This window comes from Colobus angolensis, unplaced genomic scaffold (assembly GCF_000951035.1).
Source record: "Colobus angolensis palliatus isolate OR3802 unplaced genomic scaffold, Cang.pa_1.0 Scaffold646, whole genome shotgun sequence".
Taxonomy (NCBI): Eukaryota; Metazoa; Chordata; class Mammalia; order Primates; family Cercopithecidae; genus Colobus; species Colobus angolensis.
In genome coordinates, this window is record NW_012120110.1 from 18,670 (window position 1) to 28,255 (window position 9,586).

Genomic DNA, 9,586 nt, shown 5'->3' on the forward strand with positions numbered 1-9,586 from the left:
TGAGCCACCGCGCCCGGCGCAATATATTATTGTTAACTATAGTCACCAGGCTGTGCATTAGGTTTTCAGAACTTACTCATTTTATCACTACACAATTGTACCCTTTGACCATCTTTCTATTTCCCCCACCTTGTGACTCCTGGTAACCACCATTCTACTGTCGGCTTCTATTAATTCCACTTCTTTAGACTTCAAGTATGAGATCATGTAGTATTTCTCTTTCTGTGAGATCATTTCACTTAGCATAAGGTCCTCCAAGTTCATTCATGTTTTTACAAATTGATTTTAATAGTCTCAATCCACAAGCTGATGGGGGCCAGGAATTACATGTCATCCATATGCCTTACTTCCCTTGTTTAGCAGCACAATTCCCCTAAGGGAGCCATATTTACTCTTTTACTCCATGACCCATAGTAACCAACTCACATTTACAGAGGATGAGACAATACATGGGAGTCATGGCACTGTTGCCCATTATCTTTTTCATATTTGCTATCAAGCTACCGCGACTTACAATTTATATCAGACCTCCCCGAAACAAAACCTTGACCAAATCACAGGCAGATCTCCCATATTCCTATGCCTTATATGCATGTGTATGAACCAAGTATCTTTCCCATAATCCCTATCTTATAAAGTTGCAGATGTCCCCACCTTCTCTGATGACAAGGTGCTGAAGTTCCAACTGGCTATGTGGCTTATGTCATTTGAATAATGATCATAGAAGAACTGAAGGTAGATATTTTTGCTATAAAATGTGAAAGAAATGAATATGAGTCATATTAAAAGGAATTGCATAGACTAATCATCATTAGAAAGAGGTAAATGGAAATAAGATTTGGACTTGTATCTAGCAAATTCCAGCAGATTTTCAATGGTTTGCTCTACAGTATCTTTTAATATGATATATGCATATGCCAAAGATGTAGGCTAAAATACAGTATACAGTTATCCAAGAATCATATGCTTGAATTCTAATTCTTATTCCTAATAACCTAACTGGTTTTGAAAATTTTAGTTTTGGGTGCCTATATGGCAGCTTGCAGATTCAAAGTGTATTATTTCCCAAATTTGGCCCATTGGTGACCTAACCACCATGTATTCTGTGAAAAACAACTCAGGCCCCAGTATTCTTGTTTATCTGTCTTGGAAGGAAATCAATCTATAAATCATCTGCTAAAAATATCCTGCCTCCCCAATATTTTGGCACATAGTGATGTCTGTAGAACTTAGCTACGTCTCCTTTAAGTCATTGAAAATGTTCACAAACAAATACAAATGTGCTTTTGCTAAAATGTATTTTGTCAGATGTAAGTGATGAGGTCAACATTTGTGAGTCTTTAAAGGATAGCTTTCGTGCCTTTACTAAATGATCTCCAAACATCACTGATGAAATATATTGCACTATGTATCTTAAAACACTGATATTTTATTTATTAAATATTTAAATAGTTTTATATGACTGTGTACTCTGGATTTAAAAATTTGGAATAATTATTTTAAATAAGTTATAATGTATTGACTAAATAATCTGGCAGACCCTAGAATAACTTAACTTTCAGGACAGATGGAAATCATGTTTAAATCCATAAAAAAATAGCTAAGTAAGGCGATAGACATGTTAATTAGCTTGATTTAATCATGCCATATTGTATACATATACTGAAACATCACATTGCATCCCATAGATGTATACTATTATGATTTGTCAATCAAAAATAATATTAACAATAATTTTTAAAGAAAAATCCAGAGATCAGTAAATGTCAGTGATTCTTTCATATATATCCCTTGGATGCATACCTATAGGACCCAGTTTCTCTTGTACAAGTTGCATAATAGAATAAAACAGGACAAAGGAAAAAACGTTGTTATCTTCATTTAATTCCAGGTCACTTAATATGAAAAGTGCCATTTGATTCCATCTTGCATATTTAATTTTTACTTTAAGATACAAAGTTCAGTTTTACCTCCTATTTTCACTGCAATTCATGTGAATTGATAGTTTCTCTCTCTTTTATTCTATTTAATTTTTTTATTTGCTGTTTCTACTTTAAGATTTATGCTCCAGTCTGGCTGGTTTCCTGTCAGTTCCTGGGACACATGATGCTCATATTTGTGTCAAGGCCTTTAGCTCCTCAGGGAGGCCTTTTGTAGCCTCAAAACTGGTTTAGAGCCATGATAGCACCAGTATTTACAATTTTTAATATTCCTCACATCTATTTTTCTTATTCAGTGTCAGTCTTCTCCACAGCCTAAGGTTTGTGAAGTCAGAACTCATTTAATTTGTTCACTGCTATAGTCTCAGTATCCTCAGTGCTTAGCATATAGTTAATGAGTTTCTCGAAACCTTTCCAGGAAGCCCTTCCAGGTTAATCTCTTCAGACACTTAGCAGTTGTAGCCATGGTTTCTTGAGGTGTTATGTATCATACGGATTATATAAGTTTCCATTTGCTTGTTATTGGTCCTGTAGACATCAAATTTTTGCCATAGAAATGGTTTTATCTTCCCAAACTAGACTAAAACCTCATTGATGGACAGAATAAAGTCTAATTGTTTGATATTACCTATCTTGGCAATCATCATGCTCTGACTTAGTTGAAAGTAAGTGCTGTTGTATAAAGATACGCAGAAACAGGAATGCCTCTAAATATAGAGATAGTCTTGTTTTCTTGTCCAAGTTGTGTTGAGTCTTATTCTGGACTGAAATTGGAATGATTACTTTTCCTGCACTAGTGTACATCAAACATTTGAATTAGGAGGCAGAGTAAATATGTTTAATTTCAAGAAACTAACTACAATTTCATTTATAACATATATATGTAGGCGTAACTTAACTTCTTTCAAAATTATTCCTGCTCATAAACGTTTAAAATGATGAGAGGTAAATTGGTTTCACATTTGTTGCTTCACGAGCGTACAGAATATTGTAATCATTGGATTTATTTGCTACTGAAGGATGAAAATTCAGACTTAAGCAAATCCCATAGGAGAATATCTAAAAATTCATTTGGTTTCTTATTAAGATTCAGGCATATGTTACTTTACTTTGGTATACACACACACACACACACACACACACACACACACGGGGAGAGAGAGAGAGATTCAACCTGCATGGCCTATTCTCTGGCCCTGCTGGCCTAATATTAGGTTGGCGCAAAAGGAATTGTGTTTTTTGTCATTTAAAGTAATGGCAAAAAACCACAATAATATTTGCGCCAACCTAACACTTCCTGAAAAAACAGGGAGATTATAGAGTTAGTAGTAGTTAAATGTGTAGGTTGATTATACTCTATTTTTAGGTAAATCTTAAGTATAAGACACAAGCCCTTTCTCACCAGCACCTCCATAGGAACTAATATTCAGCCTAGACTTACAGTACCAGATTCTGTACTTTTAATATAGTTGGTATATGATAATGTTTTGTTCAATTTATGAAGTTAGTAATGCTGTGATGGCCAAGAAAAAAATATAAACTATTGAAGTATAGTATCCTGGGTCTGAAATTTTAATGGCCCATTGTGTAGCAATAAATCGGATGAACTATATAATGCTGTTAAATGCTTGTTTTAGCTAAAAGTGTTGTTTTGTTTCTGCCACATTTTCCCCACTATCTTCCAGTTATTTGCTTACTGCTGTAAATTAATGTAAATCTGAAGGTAACATATGGTTTTGAGTCATGGTCAGAGGACTGTAACTTCTTACATATCTAAGGAATTATACTTATCTATTGTCCTTTTCTTTTTCTCTAGACTTAGAAGATTGTTCTGTAAAGAGCAGGCTCTCCCTATAGCAGTGGTTCCCAAACTTCACTGTGGGTTTCACCTAAAGTGTGGGTCAAGAATCTATATTTTATGAATTCCTTCTCTCGGGTGATTCTGATGTAGATGTCCCATAGGGCCCCCTTTTAAGAAATATTGCAATAAAATTTGATACCTGGCTGATGAAAGAGGAAGACAATTTGACGACAGCTTGGCAAAACCTTAAAAGTTTAGGGTTTTGATAAGTAAACATTTAAGCTCTGTTAAAAAGTATGCAAATTCACTGTAGTGAAGACAAGTTGAACCAGATAGGATAGAGGATGTTTGAGGACTTACTCTGCTGTCAACACATTTTCTGCAATAAGAGAACACAATTTTGTGGTACTGATGCTTCAAAAATGGTGATACATAAAAAAAGAGGCAAAAAAATCATGTAAAACATTCAGTAGTCCTTGTTTCATGGAAAACAAAAGTACTGTGAGATAGATTAAGACCTACTGGTCTATTTTCCTAAAAATTTTATATGGGTTTAATTTGTTTGTTTGTTACAGACCACTTAACTAAATTTATGAACTAAGGGAGGTGCCTGAGAGATGCATCTGGGAGCTTTGCAAAGTTTCAACTATATTTTTAAATGGTACGGGAACAGGGAGAATCTAGCTAACACCGATTATACAATATGTGCATAATGTGTTAATTCTAAGGTGTACTTCTGTATTGATTAGCCATAAAATATGCACTAATTTGGCTTGAATTATATTTGAGCAGGAAAGAAGCAATCTTGAAAAAAGCATCTGTTTAAGAACTTTTTCAACCATTTTAATAATGGAATATAGGATTTTAAATATGTTGAGTAGCCTTTTTGAGCACATTTTATAAAATAAAAAATGATGGGACAACACAAATATTTACCCAATGGCATAAAATAACATTGAAGGTTTATAGAAATCATATCAAAGTGATATTAGAATAACTTGTGTTAGTAGGCAAGGATATTTTATAGTTGTACTGTGATTCTGTAGTGCCCATATCAGCAATTGAAAATGATAATATCCATTTGAACTCTGTTACTGTGGTTACTTGTAGCATTGTCCCCCTTCCCCTTCCCTGGCCCTAGGGGAAAAAGTGTGTGGGAGGTACAAGGTCACTCTATTGTAATATGTGAAATCACTAGTTATAAATTCCCTGGGAAAGAATTCAAAAGTCCTGTGTTCTCATCCAGACTCTACCACTAATAGATCAGTGTAATTTGTCACTTCATTTTCTAGGCTTCAGTTTCCTCATATGTCAAATGTGGATAATTCCTGCTTTATGTTTTTATAACACTTTATTTAAAATTGTTCTGAGCTAAATAGTTCTGTAGATGCTCATACCAGTTCCGAGAGATAGGTCAGATAGAGTCTATACCACAGAAAAGAATTACTGCAAGGAAAGGCAGTGTGGGCTTAACTAAGCCTTGCTATCAGACATGACTTAACATTATACTTACCATGCAACTTAAACTACAATTCAGATCATTGGCATAGGGATAGGTGAGCTATTCTGAGAGAGAAAAACATCCTGTTAAAGATATTGTGATAACTGAGAGGTAGCATTTCAAATTTTTGTCGTAATAAAATGTGTCAGGAAAAGATATGTTTTTCCTTTAGGAGCAGTTTCTTGACATAAAACAGAGAAAACTATCTGGCACGAATGAAAAAGCTGTTGCTATTAGCTTCTAGAGCTATTCTGTCCTATATGGTAGCTACTAGACACATGTGGATATTTAAATTTAAATTAATTAAAATAAAAATTAAATATCTCATAGTATCCATATTTTAAGTGTTCAATAGCTACTGTGTCTAGGGGTTGCTCTTTGGACAACACAGACATAGAACATTTCTATAATCATAGAAAGTTCTATTAGACAGCACTACTCTGTAGTAATAGCTAACCAATAAAAGCAATTGGAAAAAAAAAGTTACCCTAATAATTATTGTTGCTTTTTGGACAACATAAACTCTCAAAGTTTCTTTCTTTAAACATTCCCCTTTTCTTCTTCCTCTCATCTAACGTCACCTCCCACCCTTACTCTGTTAACATCTTGGCCTAAACCTTAGATAAATGTTACAGAAACAATCAATCTGTATTGGTGAAAAGGAAGGAAACGTAAATCATTGATTATGCTTTAATCCCCAAAGAAAAACTCAATAGGAAGAAAACCACTGTTTTGCCTATTTTGTTTCAGTCTAGAGAAATTAGCTGGAAGCCTAGAGGGTGGACTTTTTTCTTCTTTCCCTCTGTCTTCTCATCTAGCAAATGATCATGTCAAATTAAATAACCTCTAGGCATCCTTGCTGCTATGATTTTTAACATGAAGTTCAGTGATTGTTGTATAGGCAGGGTTAACAAGAATTCTTTTCTGAGAAGCTGAACTAACAGCGTCTGAAAATTTTTCCCACTCTAGGATTCTAGGAGGGATTTTTAGGTTTTCCCATCATTTTGGTTCTTTTTTGGTACCCATGTGTCCATTGAACCCAACTTTTCTACTAACCACAAATGTAAAATAAATAATTCCATATTGCAATTTCGGGAATCTGGGTGTTTTATATAAGCCTCACAGTAACCACAAAGAAAAAGCCTCTAGTAGATATACTAAAGATAAAGAGAAAGGAGTCAAAGCATTTGACTACAAAAATTCATCAAATCACAGAGACAGCAAAATTAGCCAAACCGTTTCTGAAACCATGTTCTTCAAAGAACAAACAAAGATGAGTTTTAGAGCCACAGACTTTTAGTTTGAACTACTAAAATCTTTAAAGGAGTTATCTAGAAAAAAGAGGAGTAGGGAAACAAAAAAAAATTATAATACAGAGAAACCAAAAGGAATTGATAATACATGCATATAAAAGTTAAGGTTGTATTTGTTGTGAGTTGTTAGGGGCAGAGGTGGGGTGGTGAAGAGGATTAAACCAGCAACCACAGTAGTGAGACTAAAAACTTTAGGAATGGCCTCTGATTAGATTATCTACCTGAAAAACAGGAACATTTAGCTCCTACTTAGGGCAAACAAAAATATGGTATAATTGCATCTTTAATGAAAGAACAAAAGAGGATGAGAGAATAAAATGATGATATAACATTTGAAGAGTTCCCAAGTGGTGGTTTAGAGACTGAACTCATGGCAACCCACAAAAGCTGCTTGGAAAATCTTTCTGGGGCTACATTTCCACAATTATCTCCAATAGGCTGGTAATAGTACTGACTATGGGACAAGAAGCCTAGATTTCACACTCAGCTTTGTCACTACTAAATGATTGAAATTGGTCTGTTCACTTCCCTTCTTTGGGATAATTTACCCTATATGTAAAAGGACGGTTTTCAATTCATGGACCAGATGATCACTAAGGTTTATTTTCTCTTTATTGAGACAGAGTCTCACTCTGTTGCCCAGGCTGGGGTGGAGTCTTTGCTCACTGCAACCTCTGCCTCCCAGATTCAAGTGATTCTCCTGCCTCAGCCTCCCGAGTAATAGGAATTACAGGTGCCTGCCACCATGCCAGGCTAATATTTTGTACTTTTAGTAGAGATGGGGTTTCACCACGTTGGCCAGGCTGGTCTCGAACTCCGGACCTCGTGATCCGCCCACCTTTGCCTCCTAAAGAGCTGGGATTATAGGTGTGAGCCACCACACCTGGCCCGCTAACTAAGGTTTCTTACTCTACCATAATTCTCTAATTTATTGAGGAACATCATGACAATAATGATGATAGCTACCATTTATTGCCTGCTTATGATGTGATACGGAGTGTTCAAAATGCTGCTTATGAATCTAGTACTCATTTAGTGATCATTACACAGTGAGGTAGGAATAATTATACCCACCATTGTTATATGCAAAAATCTGATAACTCAGAGATAATACATAACTTGTCCAAATTACCAGCTGATAAAGCCAGGATTTGAACTCTAATTTGGTTGTAGAGATCAAGTTCTTAAGAACTACATTGCTTTGCCACCTAATGTGAAGTAATATGAATTTCAGTACATATGGAACCCATGAGGAAAATGCCATTTGTCTGTATTTTCTCTTACTTTGAAGTCTCTCCAAAAACTTCCAACCCTTCAAGAATCTTTGATGTCATAATCATTATTTACTGCATGTTTTCTTTGTCAAAGGCATTGTGCTAGGTGCTTTATATAAATAAATAAATTATCACACAAACCCTATGAAATTTGGACTATTATTATCCCTTTTCTATGGATGAGAAAACTGAGACACCAAATTTGGCAATCCAATTGAGGTCACACAAATGATGATTAACAGGTAAATTCAAACCCAGTTTTGCCTGACTACAAACAAAACCCCTTTTTACTGATTTCGGGTTCTATATTCTTAGACTTAAATATAGAGATTGATACAGAAAAACCTCACCAAGAAAAAACAGACACACAGACACAGACACACAGACACATCAGCATACTCCTCAATTACTCACACAGCTATTTGGAGGATGTCAGTATGCTTGAAATTCTACAACATCTGGCACTGAAGCCAACAGGAAATGAGGATGAAAGAGAAAAAACACATTTTGGATCATTGAGTGGGTTTATGTTGCCCTCACAGCACTGTGTACTCTTTAATTTGGTCAGCCGTTTTTCTATTTCAGAAGCTGTAGAACAGTTGGTGCATATTTGCCTAACTTTGGCTTCTCATGAATAATTAATAATTTCTGCCAGTGTTTGTCAGTGGAAATCAAGTCTTGTTCCCTCTCAGTGTAGGAGCCTAGTACATCAAACATTTAGGGAACATAGGCCAAAAAAACAAAAGGAAATATCAAATACCCAATAAGTTATATTGAGAAATAATACATTCCTAGCACAGAATGAGGCATAAGAGGATCCAATTTCTCCCCAAAAGTACTACATATTCTTTTTATCTTTTCTTTTTCTTTTCTTTTCTTTCTTTTTTTCTTTTTTTTTTTTTTTTTGAGACGGAGTATTTTTTTTTTTTTTTTTGGGCCACACATAAAATACACTAACACTAACAACACTGCAAGCTCCGCCTCCCGGGTTCACACCATTCTCCTGCCTCAACCTCCCCAGTAGCTGGGACTACAGGCACTCACCACCACGCCTGGCTAATTTTTTGTATTTTTAGTAGAGACAGGGTTTCACCGTGTTAGCCAGGATGATCTCGATCTCCTGACCTCGTGATCCACCCACCTCAGCCTCCCGAAGTTCTGGGATTACAGGCGTGAGTCACCGCGCCCGGCTACATATTCTTAAAATGCAGTTCAAGTAAGACTTTTCTTTTACTCTCGGTAAATTTACCTGTTTAGATGCAATAGAGGTACTCTGTTAATAAAGGCTGCATTAAATAAATTTCTGTTAATTGAATTCTATTTTCTCATAAATGTTTCTATGAAATTGATTCCTTGTTTGAAGCCAACAGAATATATATATGGACATGTATATATATATATGTGTGTATGCATATATATATATGGATATGTATATATGTGTGTGTGTGTGTCTCAATAAATTTAGTAAAAAATAAATCTTAGTTTAAGGAAGTAAATAAGTTTTTCATAACCATTTTGATACTCCAGTGATTTTGTATTGCACTTGATCAATTTTGAATATTTGATGAACTTAAGCACCTGGTTTTCCCTAGTATTGAAATTCCTTTGTTGCTTGACCTTAAATGTAATTTTCAGAGGTTTCCCTCATTTAGAAGTATGTACAATGTCTCCTAAAGTCCAATTACCACATTCATCTTTACAAGTGGAAGTTTTCACCTCTTTTATAAGATTATTTTGCTGTGGAGTCCATAGTTATA